A 22,521-nucleotide genomic window follows, 5' to 3' on the forward strand; every position below is an offset into this window, starting at 1 on the left:
TAAAGACAGCCGTTTCTTTCCCTAAAGGACATCAGCGAACCAGATGCGTTTTTGTAACCATTGATTCATTGTCATCATTAGACTCCTAATTCCAGATATTTATTTAATTCAAATGCCACAACTGCCATGGCAGGATTCAGGATTTCCACCTGCAGTCAGAATGTCTGAAATAATTGCCTGACATGATTTTTGAAGGAATGCAGGAGTGTGTAATGAGGTTTCGTTAAGAGTTTAGCATCCATTAGACAGTTTCAACAGCTGTGCTCTCGGGAAAACATTGCTTGATTGACACCTCTTGCTCTGTGATCTATTCAGTCAATTGCAGTACACTTATTTACAAAAGATAGAAGTTTAAAGTACTTGTACTTTCTGTAATTGATAATTGATGGATGACAATTTTATAGTGCTGTAATGAAAGGAGAATATTTTTTATGCCAGTGGAAAGTTATGACTGTTTCTCCACACATTCTACAATTAATATAGGATTTACTGGCTGTTTATAGAATTTAGAGTGAGTGAATTGACATTGAGGTGGCTTAATGTGCTGTGGAGGCATATGAGGGTCCATGAAGATAGATGGGGTGAGGAGGAGAGGAGACATCAGCTGGCATGGATGGGACATGGAGATGAGGGCCAGAGAAATGCTTTGTTTTTCTGTTATTACTACACCTGTGACAACTTTTCAGAGTACAGTGGCTTTTAACATAACCTGTCCTAGGTTTCAACTGCTTCTCTGTCTGCCCCTGAATTCTTTCCAGGGGTGGTGGGCCTAACCTTGTTATCACCCACGTCCCCGCGAAGGAAAATCCTGCATTTAATGACTGTTTACCCTGAAGTGGGCGCAAGGAAATTTCCCAACTTGCATTACCCCCTTTAAGATGAAAATCCAACCAATTGTCTCCACATTCAGCATTGATGCAAATATGGAATAATTTTGTATTGATGATAAACTTGTAGGATTAATACACTGTAACAGTTTTCTCCAAAATGATGTACTGCAGATGTAGGTGTCTTTCAAGTTTCAGCCCTTTCATTTTGTTCTTGTAATAGGATGTAGGTCACATCCAGAATACTTAATCGTTGACTGTTTTATTGTTGACTCCCCTGTGATGCTCGTACAGTCATAGTCAGCCAAAAGATAATGGTACTAATGGTATAACTGGAATTGTGACTACAAAGTTGAACATTTTATATACATAAACATTTCCGTTTCCAAACCACACAACATTTGATCTATTGTTTCAGGAAGGCCCTGTATGGTTTCCAAATAAATTTATGTAGTATTATTTCAAGACAACATGCTTTCAGGTTCAGCGCCAGAAACAGTCCAAATATCACCTAGATGTTAAGTTCTATACTTTTTAACTCTTTCTACTCTAAGGCTGGGATTTTCAGTTCTAGTTCAGTAACCCAGTCATCAAACCAGTTCTGTGTCCTGACCGCATGACATGTCACACTCTTTCCAAATAGATATGAGCTAATTGATCCTACAGATGGCAGATTTTCTTCCCAGGCTCATTTCAGGAGATCAGAAGTGCCTGGCTGGAAGTGGAGGAGGAGGTGAATATTTCCAAAGTAACCAGGAGAACATGGGTCCATCCTCCAAGCACTTAAATCATCCCATAAGATCCAAGATGGTGAGTGTCATGGGGCATGACACACATTGTCACAAATGTGTAGTTATATATATTTTGAAAAGAAAGCTTACCTGTCTTTAAAATGGAAGCACAGAACCTTACAAAGTGGCTCCAAGAAATTACGTGACGACCCTGCCAATTCAGTTGGTATTGGGTCCAAATTGTAATTATCCCATAAAGACATTATAAGAGACCTTCTGAAATTCAATTAATATTTCCAAAAGTAAGCAAGAACTCCTTGACAATGGTTCCAGTTCCTGTTTTATCAACAAACTGACAAGTTGAGAACTAATCAGTTAATTACCTTAAATAAATAAAAGACAATTGATGGCCCTTTTGTGGCACACTGGTGGTGTCTCTACCCCTAGACCGGGAGGCCAGGGTTCAAATCTCACCTGCTGTAGTTGTCTGTAATAGACTCTGAACAGTCTGATTAGAAAAATAGGTTAAATAGAAAGAAGACAATTCATTGACCTAAACCCTAGATCTAGATTAGAGTGGTGCTGGAAAAGCACAGCAGTTCAGGCAGCATCCGAGGAGCAATAAAATCAACGTTTCGGGCAAAAGCTCTCCATCAGGAATACAGACAGAATGCCTGAAGGGTGGAGAGATAAATGAGAGGAGGGTGGGTGTGGGGAGAAAGTAGCATAGAGTACAATAGGTGAGTGGGGGAGAGGATGAAGGTGATAGGTCAGGGGGAAGGGTGGAGTGGATAGGTGGGAAGGAAGATAGGCAGGTAGGACAGGTCATGAGGACGGTGCTGGGCTGGAAGGTTGGAACTGGGGTAAGGTGGGGGCAGGGAAAATGAGGAAACTGGTGAAGTCCACATTGATGCCATGGGGTTGGAGGATTCCGAGGCGGAAGATGAGGCATTCTTCCTCAGGTATCGGGTGGTAAGGGAGTGCTGATGGAGGAGGCCCAGAATCTGCATGTCCTCAGCAGAGTGGGAGGGGAAGTTGAAGTGTTCAGTCAGGGGGCAGTGGGGTTGGTTGGTGTGGGTGTCCAGGAGATGTTCTCGCGTGGACCTGACCAGGTAGTCACGGAGAAGGCAGAAAGGGATGGGGAGGGAAATATACCAGGTAGTCACGGAGGTGGCGGAAATGTCGACGGATGATTTGGTTTATGCGAAGGTTGGCAGGGTGGAAGGTGAGCACCCTTCCTTGTTACGGTTGGAGGGGTGGGGTCTGAGGGTAGAGGTTCATGATGTGGACGAGATGCGTTGGAGGGCATCTTTTACCTAAGCCCTAGATCTAGGCTAACCAAATATCTACATGGAAGCATGATTTGACAGTTTTGTCAAATACCAGTCTATAATGTTTAGAGACAAAAAAATCTGCAGATGCTAGAATCCAAAGTAGACAAACAGGAGGCTGGAAGAACGTAGTAAACCAGGCAGCATCAGGATTTGGAGAAGTCAACCTTTTTTGGGTATAACCCTTCTTCAGGACTAGGTGTGCAGGTAAGGGGAGCTACAGTTAAAGAGAGAGAGATGGTCATGGGATGGGGAAAGTAGCAGAATGGTGGGGTAGTGATGAACACAGGTAATGGGTATGATCGGGTTGGTCGATGGGAGGGATGAATCTGGTTGGTAGCTGGAAGGAAGGGTCGGTAGGTGGAATGGAAGGGAGGTAGTGGGGCTGGAAAGGGAGCCCGGGATGAGTGGGAAGGTTACTTGAAATTCAAGAATTCAGTGTTAAGTCCTTTGGGCTGTAAGCTGCCCAGGCGGAAGATGAGGTGTTGTTCCTCCAATTTACAGTCTTATTCACTGCGGCAATGGAGGAGGCCGAGAATGGACATGTGGGAGGGGGAATTGAAATGGGTGGTAACCAGGAGGTCAGGCTGGGTGTTTCAGGCCCGGTGAAGATGCACAGTGAAATGATCATGTAGTCTACATTGGGTCTCACCAATGTAGAGAAGACCACATTAGAGCACTGGATGCAGTAGACTGGGTTGGAGGAGATATAGGGTGAACCTCTGTCTCACCTGGAAGACTGTACAGGACCCTGGATAGAGGTGAGGGAGGTAGTTATGGGCAGGTATTGCATCTTGTTTGCTTACAGGGGAAGGTACCATTAGGCTGCAGAGGTTGGTGAGGTGTGTGGAACAAACTAGGGAGTGGTGAAGAGAACAGTCCTTGCAGAAGTCAGAGGAGGGTGGGGAGGGGAAGATGTTCTTGGTGGTGGGGTCTAATTGGAGTTGGTCGAAGTGTTTGAGAACATTACGTTGGATGTGGAGGCTGGTGGAGAGTGGAAAGTGAGGACAAGGGGGATCCTATCTTTATTATATTTGAAATGGGGATGGGATTTAGAGGAGTGGAGTGGAGAATAGAGTAGGTACAGTGGAGAGCTGGATGACAGAAGGAGGATAAAGACGTTGTTTGAAATAGATTGTAAGTTTCAAAACAAATCTCTCTGCCACCTATCCAAAAGTAGATTGTTATTTATTTTTTCCCCCTCTTTTAAGCAGTTTGGATATACTTCCCTTACTCCTGCTGCTTATGAGTTCTGATTTTGCAAGGACTACAGGAACACTGCAGTAAAGTTAAGCCACACACGCTTAGATGGAGGGGAAATCTCCCGACACAAGCACAATATAAACATACAATGAAATGTAAAAATCAGAACAGATAAAGAGAGTAAACAATTAGTAACAATTTAAATACTGTAAAACTGAGGGGTACCAAGTTATCAATGTTTTTACTTTTAGGATGCAGTCCACAGGTCCAAAGTTGTAATTCCTTTAAAGTGGTGAATTGATTGGTTAGCTAGCACTTGAGGAGTACAGAATCTTCTCTTTAACATTTCTTCAAAAGACTTTATAACAAGTTTTGTTGAAATATGACTTCCATTTTACTGTTTTGGCAAAGGGAGGTTTTTACTTCCAGGTTGCACAAATACAGATTAGTGGCTAATTTTTACAGGCCAGAGGCTTTTTATTCCCTTTACAGCCTGAAGCTAAGGATGTTGACTTTTTCAGTAAATGTTTTATGGAACAGCACTAACTGCTAAATTGCCTGCTATTTCAAAATTCTAGTTAAAAGGCTGTTGGGTTTAATACTGTGGAAGTCATATGAGCAAATACCTGGGGAAGGATTAGCAGATAACCAACTGTCTATGACCCATTCTAGTGGTTGTGGAAAGACATTAACACATTTTGTTGTAGGATAACTGTAACCTGCCAATTCTGTTATGTGAGGTGCTTTTCCATAGGACATTACAACACATTTATTAGCATTCCAGACCTATCAGGCAGTACACAATGTTGATTGTCTGGCTGACATTGACTTTGGAGAAGCTTCTAGAAGGTTGCTTTTCAAATTGATTCATTCGTCGGGCTTGGGCATTGCTAGCTGGCCTGCATTTATTGCCCATCCCTAGTTGCAATTGGAAAGATGATGGTGAGCTGTCTTCTTGAACTGATGCAGTCCCTGTGCTGTGGGTTGGATGCCATTATGGAAGGAATGCCATTATGGAAGGAATTCCAAGATTTTGACCCAGTGACAGTGAAGGAATGACAATATATTTCCAAGTCAGGATGGTGAATGGCTTGCAGGGGGATTTGTAGATGGTAGTGTTCCCAGGTATTTACTGCCCTTGTCCTACTAGGTGGAAGCGTTTGTAGATTTGGAAGGTGCTGTCCACCTTGTAGATAGTACACAATGCTATTACTGAATCTTAGAGGTGGAGACTGATGGATGCTTATAGGTAAAATGGTAATCAAACTGGTTACTTTATCGTGGATTGCATCAAGCTTCTTGAGTGTTATTGGAGGCAAGTGGAGAATTTCAAGTCAGAGCACTGGCTATGTTAAATCAGAGATTGTGAATTCAAATCTTACGGGCCCCCATTCTGCTTTACCATGGAACACATAGAGTGTAGCCTTCCTGAAGAAGGGCTTATGCCCGAAATGTCGATTCTCCTGTTCCCTGGTTGCTGCCTGACCTGCTGCGCTTTTCCAGCAACACATTTTCAGCTCTGATCTCCAGCATCTGCAGACCTCACTTTCTACACATAGAGTATAGCCTTGTTGAGAGGGAAATGGAGAAGATAACTGAACACTTGGAAAAACAAAGCTCAACTCATTAGTGTCAGCATGGTTTTATGAAGGACAAGCCATACTTGACAAACCTGCTAGAGTTCTTTGAGGATGGAACCAGCAGGGTGGATAATGGGCATCCGGTGGATGTGGTATATCAGGATTTCCAAAAGGCATGTGAGAGGGTGCCAAATAAAAAAATCTGATCCAGAATGTTAGATCCTAGGCAATTAGGGGTAAAGTATTGGCTTGAGTAAAGGATTGTCTGACTGAAAGAAAGCAGAGGTTCGGATTAAATGGATCCTTCTGTGGATGACGACCTGTAACTAGTAGGTTGCTACAGGTTTCAGTTCTTTGACCTCAACTATTACAATCTATATAAATGATCTGCAAACAGGGACAGCGTGTAACATAACAAAATTTGCAGATGATACTGAAATAGTTTGGAAAGTAGGCTGTGATGTGGATATAAAGAGTTTACAGATGGATATTGATAGGCTAGGAGAATGGTCTAATATCTGGCAGATGGACTTTAATGTGGATAACTGTGAGGTTATCCATTTTGACCAAAAAAATGGGCAAATTATTATTCAATTGGAAAGCAGATTCAAAGTGTGTCAGTGCAGAGAGATCTGGGTGTCATTATGCATGAATTGCAGAAAGTGGGTATGCAGGTGTAGCCTATAATAAGAAAGGCAAATTGAAACTTGGCATTTATTGCAAAAGGACTGGATTATAACAGTAAAGGAGTGCTATAATTATATACGGCATTGGCGAGACCACATCTGGAGTAATGTGTCCAGTTTTCATCTCCTTGCTTGAGGAACAGTGTGGTGGTACTGGAGGCAGTTCAGAGGACATTCATCAGGTTGATTCCAGGAATGCTATATGAAGAGTGGTTAAATACCTCGGGCTTGTACTCACTGGAGCACAGAAGAATAAGGGACCATCTGATTAAGGTATGTAAAATACTAAAGGGGATTTATCAGGTGGATGTTGAATAGATGTTCCACTTGTGGGACAGTCTAGAACAAGAGATCATAGAGAGGACATAGGTTCAAAATTGAGATGAGGAGAAACTACTCTTCTCAAAAGTTTGTGAATCTGTAGAACTCACTGCTCCAGAGTGCAGTGGAGGCATAATCAAGAAATAAATTGATATGTTTCTGACGAAAAGTGGGATAAAGGGCTGTGGGGAGCAGTCAGGAAAGTAGAGTTGAGATCAGGATAAGATCAGCCATAATTGGCAGACCAGGCTCAAAGGGCCGAATTACCGACTCCCAGTCCTGAAACTTGATGGCGAAGAACTGTTTCTACTTGTTAGATTCAAACTTAGGTATTCCAAAGAAGATTCAACAGGTCGACAATGTGTATGAAGGGATTTTCTTATAAGGACAAGCTGGGGGCTGATTCTGTTGAAATTTAGAGGATTGAGATGAGACTTTATTGATGCAATTAAGATTCTTGTGGAGCTTTGATGTGGAGGTGCTGGTGTTGGGACTGGGGTGGACAAAGTTAAAAGTCACACAACACCAGGTAACAGTACAACAGGTTTATTTGGCAGTACTAGTTTTCAGAGCACTGCTCCTTTCATCAGGTAATTTGGGGAGCTTGACATGGTAGTTTTGGAGAATTTGTTTACTCTTGTGGGTGAGTCTAGCACCAAACAGCGCAATCTTAGAATGAGGGGTTACCCATCTAAGCTAGAGATGACGGGAGTGAAACTGTGAAATTCTTTACTGCAGAGGGATGTCAAAGCTGTTTGTTAAGTATATTCAAGGCTAAGATAGATAGATTTCTAATCAATAACGGAATCAAGATATGGAGTTAAGACAGGAAAGTGAAGTTGAAGACTATTAGATAAGCCATGATCTCAAAGAATGCCAGAGTAGACTTAACAGGTTGAATGACCTACTTCTGCTCCTCCATCTTATGGAATAGTGGAACTGATCACAGCACTGTGGTCCAGAGTGCATTTCTAGTTAAATGGAGGCACAGTTAGGGGAGTGGATACATTTTGCTGCAGCAGAGACAGAGGGTCACAAAGGCTGCATTGTCTACCTGGTATTCCGATTTAAGAGATCTCTTCTGAACCTAGACTAGGAAGGTAACGATCCAGTTGTTGTGCTCCTTTAGGTACCAACAACATAGATAGGACTAGGGAGGCAGTTCTACTGAGAGACCATGAGTTACTTGAGATTAAGTTAAAAAGCAGAAGTAGAAAGGTAAAAATCTCTGCATTACTACCTCAACTACATGCAAATTGACACAGGGTAAATAAGATTAGAGAGGTTAATGCATGGCTGAAATCTCAGCATGGGAGAAATGGGTTTTGATTCACAAACAACGAGCATTAGTGTTGGGGAAAGAGAGAACTGTTCCATTAGGATGAATTTCAATAGAATAATGTTGGTCCCAGTATCTTGGCAAATTATACAATTAGGTTTGTAGATAGTGCTTTAAACTAATTAGGTAGTGGAACTATTTGTCTAAATATTCCAGAACTCACGAGATTCCCAAAGGGTTCTAGCCAATTGGAAATCTCCCTGTTCAAGAAGGGAGAGGGCTGGAATACTAGGCCAGTTAGCCAGTCATCTGTTGATGGGAAAATGCTAGTATGGGTAGAGTTCAATTGAAGGAAAGTTTAAAAACATCAAAACAAAACAAGAGAGCAGAGGTGAAGATGTGAATGGGAATCCAAGTATGACGGGAAGGGATAGAAAATATATGCTGCAGCAGAAATTAGTACCCAAGAAAGTAAAAATGGTAAAAAGACAAAGCATAAATCTCTTTATCTGAATGTACACAATTTTTGAGATGGGTGAGTTGATGTCACAAATAGAAGTAACAAATGAATTGCTGGCTATTTTGGAGATGTCAGAAGGTGATCAATACTGAACATTAAAGGTATTCAGTATTCTGTAAGAATAGGCATAAAGGAAAAGGAGGTATGGTAGGTTTGCATAAAGGATTGCATCAATGTATTGAAGAGTAGCAAAGTAAATGCAATAGATCATGAGGTAGAGTGAGTTTGGGTGGAATCAGAATAGCAAGGGAAATTGGTAGTGCGTGGGAGTTGTCCATAGGCCTCCAAAGCATTGCCTCTCAGCCGGACAAAGTATAAATAACTTAAAAATAATAGAGGTGTGTAAGGAGGACTGTACAATTTTCATAGGTGATTTTAATCTGCATATTCACTGGATAAGTCAAATGGGCCAGAATAACATGGAAGACGAATATCTACAGTGCATCAGGGATTGTTTCTTAGAGCAGTATGTTACATATAAAATAGTATATACAGCAGTATACTGACCCGGTAACAGGCTATTTTAGATGTTGTAATGCATAATAAGTTCGGAATCATGAAATCTCATAGTTAAGGATCATGTAGGTGTTAGCCATTACAACATGATAGAGTTTCATATTCTGTGTGAGGGAGAGGAACTTGGGTCTCAAACTAGTGTCCTCAGCTTAAATAAGGGCAATTATAAGGTATGAAGAAACAGTTGGCTAAATGGGCTGAGGAAGTAGACTAAGGGAAAGTTAGTTAATGATCACCAGCAGATGTTGAATCAGCGTAAAAGTTTATCTCTGTCAAAAAGGACTATATGAGAAGAATGAACCAACCACCCGTGATCAACAAAGGCAATCAAGGTGAGTATCCAGTCAAAAACCTAAGAGATTCCAAGTGGCAAAAACTAGTGGTAGGTCAGAGGTTTGGACATTTTTAGGAACTAACAGCAGATAACTAAAAGGCTAACAAAGAGGGAGAAAATTGAATTTGAAGAAAAAAAACAGATAATGGGAGGAAAGCTCTTGTAACAATCCATCACAAGGGACAAAATATTTGACAAACTAATGGAACTAAAGGCAGACAGATGTCCAGGACCTCATGACCCGCACCGAAAGGTTTTAAGGAAGTGGATGAAGAGATGGTGGAACTATTTGTCTAAATACTCCAGAACTCACGAGATTCCCGAAGGGTTCTAGCCAATTGGAAATCTGCTGATGTATCCCCTGTTCAAGAAGGGAGAGGGACTGGAAGCAGTAAACGATAGGCTAGTTAGCCAGTCATCTGTTGATGGGAAAGTGCTAGTCAATTATGAGGGAAGAAATAGAAGGAAATTTAGAAATGCTTAACACTGTCAAACAGAGTCAATATGGTTTTATGAAAGGAAAATCATGTTTATCAAATTAGCTTGAGTTGTTTGAGAATATAAAAAACATAACTGGTAAAGGGTAACTGATAAATGTTGTATATTAGGATTTTCAGAAGGCATTTGATAATGTGTGATATAGAAGGTTGCTGCACAAGATAGGAGCTCACTGTACTGGGGGTGACATATTAACATGGCTTGAGAATTTGTTAACACACAGTAGACAAACATTTGGGATTATTGGGTCATTTTCAAGTTGTAAAGATATACATAGTCCTCCTGTACCTGCGGGGGATATGTTACAAGACCTACGTGGAAACATGAAATCGAAGATAGTAACAAACCCATTCATTTAAATGGGAAATTTACCTTCCCAGCAGCCCTCGGTCCGTGGTTCTGGAATGTTCCCTGTAATATGTTTGGGCTGCAGTAAACCATGGATAACTGAAACAGCGGAAACCGATTCCACAGATACAGTGGTCACCATGTAATTATTGGAGTGCCACAAGGATCAGACCTAAGGTCTCAATTATTTATTATCTAAAGTTATAAACTGGAGCAGGAGACAGACTGGAATGAATGCAGATTTGCTGATAATACATAAATAGGTCAAAGGATGTTGTGACATTAGGAATCTACAAGGGGATATAGATAGGTTGATTGAGTGAGTGAATGGAGTTTAGCATAGGAAGTTGGAAGGTCATGTAGTTTGGTGGGAGTAATCAAAAGTCAGACTATTATTTAAATGGAATCCCCCACTATCAACATCCTGCGGGATACCATTAACCAGAAACTCAACTAGACTTGCCACATAAACACAGTGGCTACAAGAACAGGTCAGAGATTATGAATACTGAGGCAAGTAACTCACCTCCTGACTCCCCAAAGTTTGTCCATCATCTACAAGGTACAAGTCAGGAGTGTGATGGAATATACCCACTTGCCTGGATGGATGCAGCTCCAACAGCACTCAAGAAGCTGGACACCTTCCGGGACAAAGCAGCCTTCTTAATTAGTACTATATCCACAAGTATGCACTGCCTCCATCACTAAAGCTCAGTAGCAGCAGTGCATATTAGCTACAAGATACACGGCAGAAATTCACAAAGGTCCTTAGACAGCACCATCAAAGCCATAACCACTTCTATCTGGAAGGGCAAACACAGCAGATACATGGGAACACAGCCACCTTCAAGTTTCCATCCAAGTCGTTCACCATCCTGTCTTGAAAATATATTGCCATTCCTTCACTGTCGCTGGGTCAAAATCCTGGAATTCCCAAAATCCTGTAATTGTAGGTCAACCCACAATAGGTGGATCACGATGATCAAGAAGGCAGCTCACCATCACCTTCTCAATGACAGCTAGGGATGGGCAACAAATGCTGGCCAGCTAATAACACCCCCATCCCACAAATGAATTAAGAAAAAGAGATTCCAAACATGTGCAGCATTGAGGGACTTGGTGTTCTTATGCTTGAAACGCAAAAAGACAATAGGTTGCTGAAACAAATAATGACCTTTGGCATTTATTGCTTGTCAGTTGGTGTTTAAAATAGAGAAGTCCTCTTACTGTCCAAGGCACTGGTGAGGCTGTACCTGTGGTACTGTGTACAGTTTTGGTCCCCATATTTAGGAAATGATACACCGGCATTGCAGGTGTATCATTCAAAGCTGAAGTTCACTAGACTAAATAAGAGATGAAGGGGATGACTTATAAAGATGGCTAAACACATTAAGCCCTTATTCAGTGGAGTTTAGAAGAATGAGAGCTATTTTATTGATTCTATAAAACATATAGGATTCCAAGGAGTCTTGTTGAGGTAGATGTTGAGAAGGTATTTCCATTAGAGGGGAAATTTCAAACAAGAGTGTATAGTTACAGAATAAGAGGACACGCAGATCGCATTGAACAAGGGGCAGGCTCGAGGGGCTGAATGGCGTATTCCTGTTTCTATTTCCACTCGTTTAAAACTGAGATGTGAAGGAATTTCTTCTTCCAGAGGATAGTGAATGTCTGGAATTCTCGATCACAGAAAACTGTAGAGGTTAGAATATTACAAGAATTTAAGGAGAGAGATTTTTGAAATTTCAAGGAGTTGACAGCAATGATAATGTTGTGGGGAGGGATGTTGTTGGCAGTTTGACAGGTTACTGGCTGCCAGCTAACGTAAGGTCTTTGTTTAAATCAGGGCCCAGTGCTGGTGGCTCTGCATCAGGAGACAATGTGGCTGCCCACCTCCAGAAGCTGAGTTATCGACAGTTCCAGTAACTGGTTGTTAATATGCCAGCTAATGTGAGACTACACCATGACAGGTCAGAGTAAGAGGGCCTTGGCCCCAGCTTGTAGTTCTGCCTCTGCATTCCTGCTAGATTCCAAAAATCTCAATCAATATTTCTTCTCTTCTCCACTCATTTTGTTTTCTTTTTATTCAGTCTGTTGTGGTTGTCTTATATACATTAGTTTTAATGGTTTATGTAAGAAAGATTAATCTGTCTTTTAAAAATGCAGCCTGCTTTGTATTTCTAACATTTTATTTCCTTTGTTTCACAATGGCTCTATCTTAAATCAGTTTAAAGTGATTCTTAACTCCCAAAGGTTTGTTCCTGTGCCTTTCTTTTCTCAGAAAGCTAACATTTAAGCACAGAACTGTGTCTCAGTGAGAGTTTTCCCTGGAGATTCTACTGCAAGTTAGATGAATCTTCTGACCCCGTTTCAAATTGAATTTGGTCATTACAGTCTGAGTGCAGGCTATTACCTGCATTCATGTACAATGAGCTATTGAGACTGGCTTTTCTCACTCTCCAATACTGGCAGTCTAATTTGTCTTTCAATTTCAGAAGTATCTTTTCTAGAGCCTGTGGCCCAATCCAACATATAGATCTATATGGACTTTGCCCTTCTCAAAGACCATCACAGTATGCATTTTAAAAACATATTCATTCATGGGATGTTAATATCTCTAAGACAACACTTATTACCCACCCCTAATTACCCTCAAGAAGAAGATGGTGAGTTGCTGCCTTGAACTGTTCCAAGATTATGACCCAGCAGCACTGAAGGAATGGTGATATTGTTTCAAGTCAGAATGGTTTGTGACTTGAAGGGAACTTGCAGGTGATAGTATTCCACCGCATCTGTTGTTCTTGACTTACTCGCTGGTACACATTGCTACCATTGCTTTGGTGGTGGAGTGAATATGGAAGATGGTCAGTAAGATACCAATCAAGCCGGCTGCTTTATTTTGGGTGGTGTTAAGCTTCTTGAGTGTATTTGGTGTGGATCTATTACTGTCTGACCTGTTCTTGTAGCCATAACATTTATGTGGCCTGTCTAGTTCAGCTTCTGTTTAATCCACAGGGCTCAGTGTTGGGGCCGCAGCTGTTCACGTTACATATTAATGATCTGGATGAAGGGACTGGGGGCATTCTAACGAAGTTTGCCGATGATACGAAGATAGGTGGACAGGCAGGTAGTACTGAGGAAGTGGGGAGGCTGCAGAAGGATCTAGACAAATTAGGAGAGTGGTCCAGGAAATGGCTGATGAAGTTCAATGTGAGCAATTGCGAGGTCTTGCACTTTGGAAAAAAGAATACAAGCATGGACTACTTTCTAAACGGTGAGAAAATTCATAAAGCCAAAGTACAAAGGGATCTGGGAGTGCTAGTTGAGGATTCTCTAAAGGTAAACATGCAGGTTGAATCCGTGATTAAGAAAGCAAATGCAATGTTGTCATTTATCTCAAGAGGATTGGAATATAAAAGCAGGGATGTGCTACTGAGACTTTATAAGGCTCTGGTTAGGCCCCATTTGGAGTACTGTGTCCAGTTTTGGGCCCCACACCTCAGGAGGGACATACTGGCACTGGAGCGTGTCCAGCGGAGATTCACACGGATGATACCTGAAATGGTAGGTCCAACATATGAGGAACGGCTGAGGATCCTGGGATTGTACTCATTGGCGTTTAGAAGGTTAAGGGGAGATCTGATAGAAACTTACAAGATAATACATGGCTTGGGAATGGGTGGACGCTAAGAAATTGTTTCCGTTAGGTGGGGAGACTAGGACCCGTGGGCACAGCCTTAAAATTAGAGGGGGTCAATTCAGAACAGAAATGCGGAGACATTTCTTCAGAGTCTCCGCATTAGGAGAGTGGTGGGCCTGTGGAATTCATTGCCGCGGAGTGCAGTGGAGGCCGGGACGCTAAATGTCTTCAAGGCAGAGATTGATAAATTCTTGATGTCACAAGGAATTAAGGGCTACGGGGAGAATGTGGATAAGTGGAGTTCAAATGCCCATCAGCCATGATTAAATGGCGGAGTGGACTCGATGGGCCGAATGGCCTTACTTCCACTCCTATGTCTTATGGTCTTATGGTCTAATGCAGCCAGGATGTTGATAGGAGGAAACAGCATTGACTGTCAAGAGGACATGGTTAGATTCTCTCTTGTTTGAGATGGTCATTGTCTGGCACTTCTGTGGTACGAATGCTAATTGTCACTTGTCAGCCTGAACTGAATGTTCTATGCATCTTGCTGCATGATAAACTCAAGCTTCAGTATCTGAGGAGTCGTGAATAGTGCTGAACATTGTGCAATCATCAGTGAACATCCCAGTTCTGACCTTATGATGGAGGGAAAGTCATTGATGAAGCAGTTGAAGAAGATTAGGCCTAGCACAGTCCTCAAAGGAATTCTGGCAGAGATGTCCTGGAGCAGAGATGATTGACATCCAACAACCTTCTTTTGTGTTATGTATGACTCCAACCAGCAGACAGATTTCCTACTGATTCCTGTTGACTCCAGTTTTCCTTGGGCTCCTTGATGTCATACTTGTTCAGATACTACTTTGTTACCAAGGATAGTGAGTTTCATCTTACCTCACGTCTTTTATTTACTGCCAGTCACAACTGGATGTGGCAGGATAGGAAAGCTTAGATGTGACTTGCTGCTTGTGAGATCACTTAACTCTGACCATTGCTTGCTATTTCCACTTTTTGGCCTGCAATTAGTTCAGGAGGCAGGACCTCCTTTTTTTTATCTACGTAGAAATGCTAAATCGCTACCCTTTAGACTCTGAACTTCATTCTATATTCAAACAAAACAGACTATTAAAGTACTGTTTAAAGACCCTGACATTTTTCAAACTGGAAGCCTGTGACTAGCAGTATGCCACAGCGATCAGTACTGGGTCCACTGTTATTCCTCATTTATATAAATGATTTGGATGAGAATTTAGGAGTTATGGTTTGTAACTTTGTGAATGGTGCCTGGATTGGTAGTATAGTGGACAGTGAAGAAGTTTATTTGGAAATACAGCAAGATTTTGATCAACTGGGCCAGTGGGCTGAGGATGGCAGATGGAGTTTAATTTTGCCTTTTGATAGGTCAAACCATGGCAGGACTTACACTGTCAATAGTGAGTTCCTGGGGTATTATAGAACAAAGACATTTAGGGGTACAGGTTCATAGCTCCTTGAAAGTGGAGTCATGGTTAAACAGGGTGGTGAAGAAGGCTTTGGGCATGCTAACTTTCATTGGTCTGAGCATTGAGCATAAAAGTTGAGACATCTTGTTGCAGCTGTACAAGATGTTGGTAAGACCACATTTGGATTACTGTATGAGTTCTGGTCACCCTACTGTGGAAAGAAAGAATATTATTAAATTAGAAAATGTGCAGAAAATATTTACTAGGATGCTACCTCAACTGGAAGGTTTGTGTTATTAGGAGTGGCTTGATAGACTAGAACTTTTTTTCCCTGGTGCAGAGGAGATTGAGGGTTGACCTTATTGATGTCTGTAAAATAATGAGAGGCATAGAGAAGGTAGGAAGCCAACAGCTTTTCCCCATGGTAGGGGAGTCTAAAATGAGAGGGTTTCAGGTGGGAGGGGAGACATACAAAAGATCCGGGGGCAATTTTTTCACGCAGAGGATAGTTAGTGTCTGGAATGGACTGCTAGAGGTAGTGGTGGAAGTTAGTACAATTTGGTCATTTAAGAAACATTGGGACAGGAACATAGATGGGATAGGTATGGAGGGATATGGACCAAACAGAGGCATATGGAACTAGATTAATTGTGAAAACTGGGCAGCGTGGACAAGTTGGGCAAAGTGCCTGTTCTCATGCTGTAAACTGCTATGACTCTCCATGGGCTGAGGTTTATGAAAAAGTAGCTGAGACCTGCGGCAGATCAGCCATGATCTTGTAGAATGGTAAGGCATAACTCAGAGACCAAATGGCCTATTCTCCCAGTCCCATTTCTTATGTTCAAGGGATTGAGTGTAAAATCAAGACTATACACCAGTACAGTACGGGGCAGTGCTACACTGCTGAACATACTGTTTCTTAGATAAGACATTAAACCAAGGCCCCATATACCTGCTTGGGTAAATGTAAAAGAATCTATGGCTCTATTTCAATAAGAGCAGGGTGTCCTAGCAAAAATTTATCTCTCAGTCAACATCACATAAAGAAAATTGTCAGTTTCACATTGGTGCTTATGGGAGATGTGTTTACATTGGCCACCATATTTGCTACATTTCAAGAGTGACTACACTTGAAAGTACTTCATTGGCTGTTTAGCATACACTCCTGTCTTGCAGCTTTATTAGGTTGTCATCTCATTTTTAAATATGCCAGCACTACTTCTGCCATGCTGTCCTGCACACCTCATTGAAAAAATTTAGTTTCCTGATTGGATGGCAACGTTAGAATGAGAGATATGCTGGGCCAAAAGTTAAAGATCATGGTTGAGTATAATTCTGCTGCATGTCATAGGGGCCTAATTTTGAACTGATAGATCTGTTCTGAATCAATTCCATATGGAATGCAGTGGAGCTTCATACGAGGACACATAGTGTCCTCAGTATGAAAATGGGAATTTACCTTCACAAGGACTGTGCAATTGGACACTGCTACCAATGCTGTCATGGACAGATGCATCTATCACACGTAAAATGTTAAGGGCAAGCTTTTTTCTCTTGTTGGTTTTCTCACTGCCTGCTGGAAATTCGGGATTTAGTCACATCTCTCAGTACGGGTTCTACAAAGCCAATCTTAATGATGAACATTAAAGTCCTGCAATCAGAGTATGTGCTATGCCCTTCCCATTCTTGGTGTTCAACATGTAGGAGTACTGATTGTTCAGATGAAGAAAGCAGTGGATGGTAATCGCCAGAAATATTACTTGTCCATGTTTCACCTGATGGCCTGAGAACATATGGAGACTGGAGTCAATGTTAATGACTCTCATGACTACTACTCTCGAGTGAATATCACAGTTGTCACCATTTGCTTATCTAAGTGATATCTAGTGTGCACCTTTTCACAGTGTGTGACTCCAGTGTTTTCTCATCTGCAGTTTCCTGGAAGTTCACATATACAGTCAGCCATTCTTGCTGTTCAAAAATCACTGTGACGTTTTCTTGGAAAGCACCCCCTTTGAAAACTGGGACTTTACTATAGTTAGGCAGTTACTTAATCAACCTGTGGGACAGCTATTCCAATTATGGGACAAGTTGCCAGATGTTTAGTGAGAAGACTTTGCAGGGTAATCAGGTATAGGTTGTGGCTTTTTCATTTCGATTATTGAGACTGATGCAGAGTAGACAATCCAATTTTATTCTTGTTAAATTTTTATGTAGAGATTTAGTAGATGTGGGTGGCTTGCTAGGCCATTTCAGAGGGCAGTTAAAAATCAACATGTTGCTATGGGTTTGAAATCACATGTATGCTGAGTTGGGCAAGGATGACATATTTCCATCCCTGAGGCATATAGGAGCAGAAAAAGGCCATTTGACCTTTCAAGCCTGCTCCACCATTCAATATGATTCTGGTTATTCATTGAGCTCAATATCCTAATCCTGCACCCCCCTCACCATCGTTTCTCGCACCCCCGCCCCCAACATATCCCTTAATCCCTTTAGCCACAAGAGCTCCATCCACCTCCTTCTTGAAAACACGATGTTTTGGCCTCAACCACTTTCTGTGCTAGTGACTTCTACAAGCTCACCACTCTGTGTGAAGACATTTCTCATCTTGTAAAAGGTTTATCCCATTTCCTTATATAATGGTTCTAGACTCCCCCTCTAATTGGAAACACCCTTCCTGCTTTTAACCTGTGTAATCCTGTTAGAATTTCATAGATTTGTATGAGATCCCCCTCATTCTTGTAAACTCCAGTGAATATAATCCTAACTGATTCAATCTCTCCTCGTACATCTGCCCAGCCACCTCTATAGCAAGAACGTCTTCCCTCAAATAAGGAGATCAAAATGGCATACACGACTTCAAGTGTGGCCTCACTAGTATCCTGTATAATTGCAACAAGACATCCTTGTTCCTGTGCTCATCTTGAAGGCCAAGATACAGTTTGCATTTTTTATGGCCTGCTGCACCTGTGTGCTTTTGGAACTGGTGCACGAGGACACTCAGGTTTCATTGAACATTTCCCTCTCTTAATCTGCAGCCATTCAAATAATAATCTGCTTTCCTATTTTTGCTACCAAAGTGAATAACCTCGCATTTATCCACATTAAACTGGATTTGTCATGTATTTCCCCATTCTCTCAGCCTGTCCAAATCACATTGCAACATCTCTGCATCTTCATTACAGCTCTCCCTTCCACCCAACTTGGTGTCATCTCTAAATTCTGACATATTACATTCAGTTCCCTCATCTAAATCATTAACATATATTGCCAAAGCTGCGGTCCTCGTACCACTCCTTATCGTATCCCATTAGATGTTGCTTGCCTTTCAGAAAAAAATCCCATTTTCCTATTCTTTGTTTCCTGCCTACTAACCAATTTTCTCTCCCTCTCAATACACGAACTGATCCCATGCACTTTAATTTTACACACTAATCTCTTATGTGGGAGTCTGTTGAAAGTAAATGAAAGTTCAAACAAGCCACATCCACTAGCTCTTCCTGATAAACTGTTCAAGTTATGCCCTCAAATAATTCCAGTAGATTTCTCAAGCATGATTTCCCTTTTGTAAATCCATGCTGACTGTTTACCACAGTTGTTAATGTGCTCTGCAATAACATCCTTGATTAAAGGACTCTGGTGACTTTCCCATTACTGATGTCAGACTTACTAATCTGAAGTTTCCTGTTTTTTCTCTACCTCTCTTTTCAAATAGTGGGGTAACCTGAGCTACCCTCCAATCTGTAGGAATTGTTTCAGTGTCTAAAGGATCTTGGAAAATGACCATCAGGTCATCCACTATTTCTAGGGCCACTTTCTTAAGTACTCCACAATGTAGATAATTAAGCCCTAGTAATTTACCAGCCTTCAATGCCATCAATTTATCCAACACCATTTCTCTACTAATACTGATTTGCCATGGTTTGGCCACTGTGGTCTTTGCACTCTTGTGCCAGACAGGAATAAATAATTTTTGTAGTTCACACCTTTACTCTTTGAATATTTGTCTTTGCTTATCCACTGTCATTCCTTTCAGAAACATTTCCCAATCACTCATAGCCAACTCATGCCTCATATCATCATGGTTTCCCTTATTAAGATCTTCTGACCCTAGTCTCATTATCAACTACCTCACTCTCCACCTTGATAAAGAATCCTATCATATCATGATTGCTTATCCCCAAGTGGTCTCTCACAACTACTTATGCCTTTCTCATTACTTAGTACCCAGACTAAGATGGCCTATTCTGGAGATGGTTCCTCAACATATTGATCCAGGAAGCCATCCTGTATACACTCTTAGAATTCCTCCTTGATGGTATTGTGACTAATTTAGTTTGCCCAATCAATATACAGACTAAAGTCACCCCTACAATGGCATGGTGGCTCCGTGGTTAGGTCAGTGCTGTTTTATAGTGCCAGAGACTAGGGTTCGATTCTACCCTCAGGAGACTGTGTGGAGTTTGCACATTCTCTCCTTGTCTGTTTGGGTTTTCTCTGGCTGTTCTTGTTTCTTCCCACAGCCCAAAGATGTGCACGTTATATGGATTAGCCATGGGAAATGCAAGGTTACAGGGATGGGGATAGAATGCTCTTCGGAGGGTCACTGTGGACTTGATGAGCCAAATGACCTGCTTCCACACTGTAGGAATTCTGTCATTCTAAATTACAAATGTTCCTCTATGCATGCTTCTCTAATTTCCTGTTGAATGCCATTCTCAGCATCTTGGTATTTCTCAGTTCTACCCACATAAATTCTACAATATCAGAGGTAATATCTTTCCTCAATATTATGTTTATACCTCTTTAACCAGTATGACAACCCCACTGCCTTTTCCTTTTTGTTCATCCTTCCTAAATACAGAATACCTCTGGATGTTCCACCCCTCCCTCCCCCGTCACTCCACAAGCCTAACTATGTCGTACCTGTTTCCACCTATTTGTGCAATTTATTCATCCACTTTATTTTGATGCTCTGTGCATTCAGGCACAAAGCCTTAAAGCTTGTCTTTTTAATGTTCCTTACCAATTAATATTCAGATACCAATTTCTTTTTTTTTACTATGAACTTGTTTGAGTCCAGCCGTTGATTCCACTCCCTATCACTTCTCTTATTTCTATTTCTGTTTTTTGCTCTTGTCTTTGATTTCCCTTCTTCTGACTCCTTGTATAGATTCTCATCTTCCTGCTAATTTAGTTTGAACCCTCCCCAATCACCCTAGCAAATACTCTGTCGAAGGAATCAGTCCTGGTCTGCCCAGGTGTAACGTGTCCAGTTTGTACTGGCCCCACCATCCCAGAACTGGTCTCAATGCCTCAGGGATCTAAAACCCTCCTCTTCACTCCATCTCTTTAACCAGTGTTCATCTGATATATTCTGCTGTTTTTACTTTGATTAATACTGGTGTAATCCTGAGGTCTAGAAGTGTACCAGATTAGCTCAATGGCTTCTGGTCAAGCAATAGCTTTACTTTTAAAACTTCTCATACCTATTTTCAAATCCCTCATTGGTCTCCTCCGTTCCCAAATTGGAATACTTTTCCAACTCTACTCCTTTTTTGATTAGATCTTTGGGCATCCCCACCATGTGTTCTTCATTTGATTTTCACAAAGGCACTGGATGATTATTTAAGTAGTAACAATTTGCTGGGCTAAGGAGTTAAGGGAGGAGATTAGCACCAGGTTAAAATGCTCAGAGACCGGGGATCTAAGATGGCGGCGATCTGAGAAGATCACACTGCAGAGCTTCGCATCGCAGCAGGAGCAGGACGGTCCTTTAACCCACCCAACCCAGGTCATCAGGATTTCTTGGGGTGTTGGAAAGATTGTGGAGCCCCAAGAACCATTTAAAAATTGACTTACCTGTATTTTCAGCTGTCCAGAAATGCCTAAAAAGAGAGGAGGAGCAACTGAGGCCGGGTCTGCAGCTCAGCCTGCAGCAGCCTCGGAGCCGATTACTCTCCAGGACCTGGTGAACCAGCTCTCGAAATCTCACGAGATTTTGGGGAAACAGATTGACGAGAAGCTGGCTCCAGTCTCTCTCATGCTGCAGAAGCATGAGCAGCAGCTGGGAGACCTAGAGAAGAGGACGGATGAGGTGGAGTACAGGGTCATAGTGGTGGAAGCTGATGCCAGTTCATTCAAGGAAGAGATCCAAGCCCTGAAGACGCAGGTTCGTAATTTGCGTGACCAAGTGGATGATCTTGAAAACAGGGGCAGGAGAAAAAACATTCGGATCATCGGTCTGCCTGAGAGTAAGGAAAGTGAGCAGCCTGCGGAATTTGTTGAAGATTGGCTTCCGAAATTCCTTGACTTGGAGACTGGCATGAGAGGATTGAAGATAGAGAGGGCTCACCGGGTCGCAGCACGGTGGTCGGGTCTGGGTCAACGCCCTCGTCCTTTCCTGGTGCGGTTCCATCGTTACCAGGATAAGGAGAGAGTCATGGAGGTTTCCAGACTCCAGGGGAAGGATCCAAAGGCCCTAATTTACGAGGGGTCTAAGATTATGTTTTTTCAGGAATTTTCAGTGGCGGTGATCCAGAAACGAAAATTGTCTGATCGTGTCAAGAGAAGATTGAAGGAACTTGGGATTCAGTACTCCCTGAGATATCCGGCAGTGCTTCGGATCACCTTAGATGGATCCATGCATCTCTTTGACACATTGGAGAAGGCAAGAGACTTTGTGGACAAACTAACCTAATTTAAACAATTGTAGTATGTATAAATATTGTTGCTTGGGTATGCGTTTATCATTCTGTTAAAGAAATGGAGGAAATCCGGTTGGAGCTTTGTTTTTCCCCTTTTTTTTTCCTCTATTGATAATAATTTGGTTCAAACTATGTCTGGCGGTGGTTAAGGTGTACATTTTAAATTTCTAAGTTAGGACATACCAAAGGATGGGTGGGGTATTTATTCCCCTTTTTTAATGAAAGAATTTTTTTTATTCATATTGATATTCTATGGGGTGTTTATTCTTTTTAGCTTGTGCTTGCGATGCGGCTCTAGCTGGGAGAAGTGAAGGTGGTTGAGATAGTTAGATGTCTATTTATGGGCAGTTCGGGATGGGTAGTTGCCCCCTCCGGGCAGGGGGTGAGTTCCCCTACTCAGCGCTATTGGCGCTTTATATGTTGGTTTGTTTTCTGGTTTTTGTTGTTTTTTATTTTTAATAATTTTGTATGTTTGTTAAATGTAGTGGTTTTAGTTTATGTAATTTTTATATTTGGTGGACCATGCGACACTAAGGCTCAGCAATTTGTGGTTCG

At 41.7% G+C, this 22,521-nt stretch overlaps 2 protein-coding genes across 2 annotated transcripts in view; one reads left to right on the forward strand and one right to left on the reverse strand.

Moving 5' to 3' along the window:
* The window catches only part of LOC122552870 (centrosome-associated protein 350-like), a 27,280-nt gene extending 15,978 nt beyond the window's left edge, over positions 1-11,302 (reverse strand). The window contains exon 1 of the mRNA XM_043695958.1: positions 11,291-11,302. The gene's annotated coding sequence lies outside the window, so the exon portion shown is untranslated. The remainder of the gene's footprint in view (positions 1-11,290) is intronic.
* The window catches only part of LOC122552869, a 98,151-nt gene that overhangs the window by 38,700 nt on the left and 36,930 nt on the right, over positions 1-22,521 (forward strand). The gene's annotated exons all lie outside the window — the stretch shown is intronic.

This window comes from Chiloscyllium plagiosum, chromosome 9 (assembly GCF_004010195.1).
Source record: "Chiloscyllium plagiosum isolate BGI_BamShark_2017 chromosome 9, ASM401019v2, whole genome shotgun sequence".
Lineage (NCBI taxonomy): Eukaryota > Metazoa > Chordata > Chondrichthyes > Orectolobiformes > Hemiscylliidae > Chiloscyllium > Chiloscyllium plagiosum.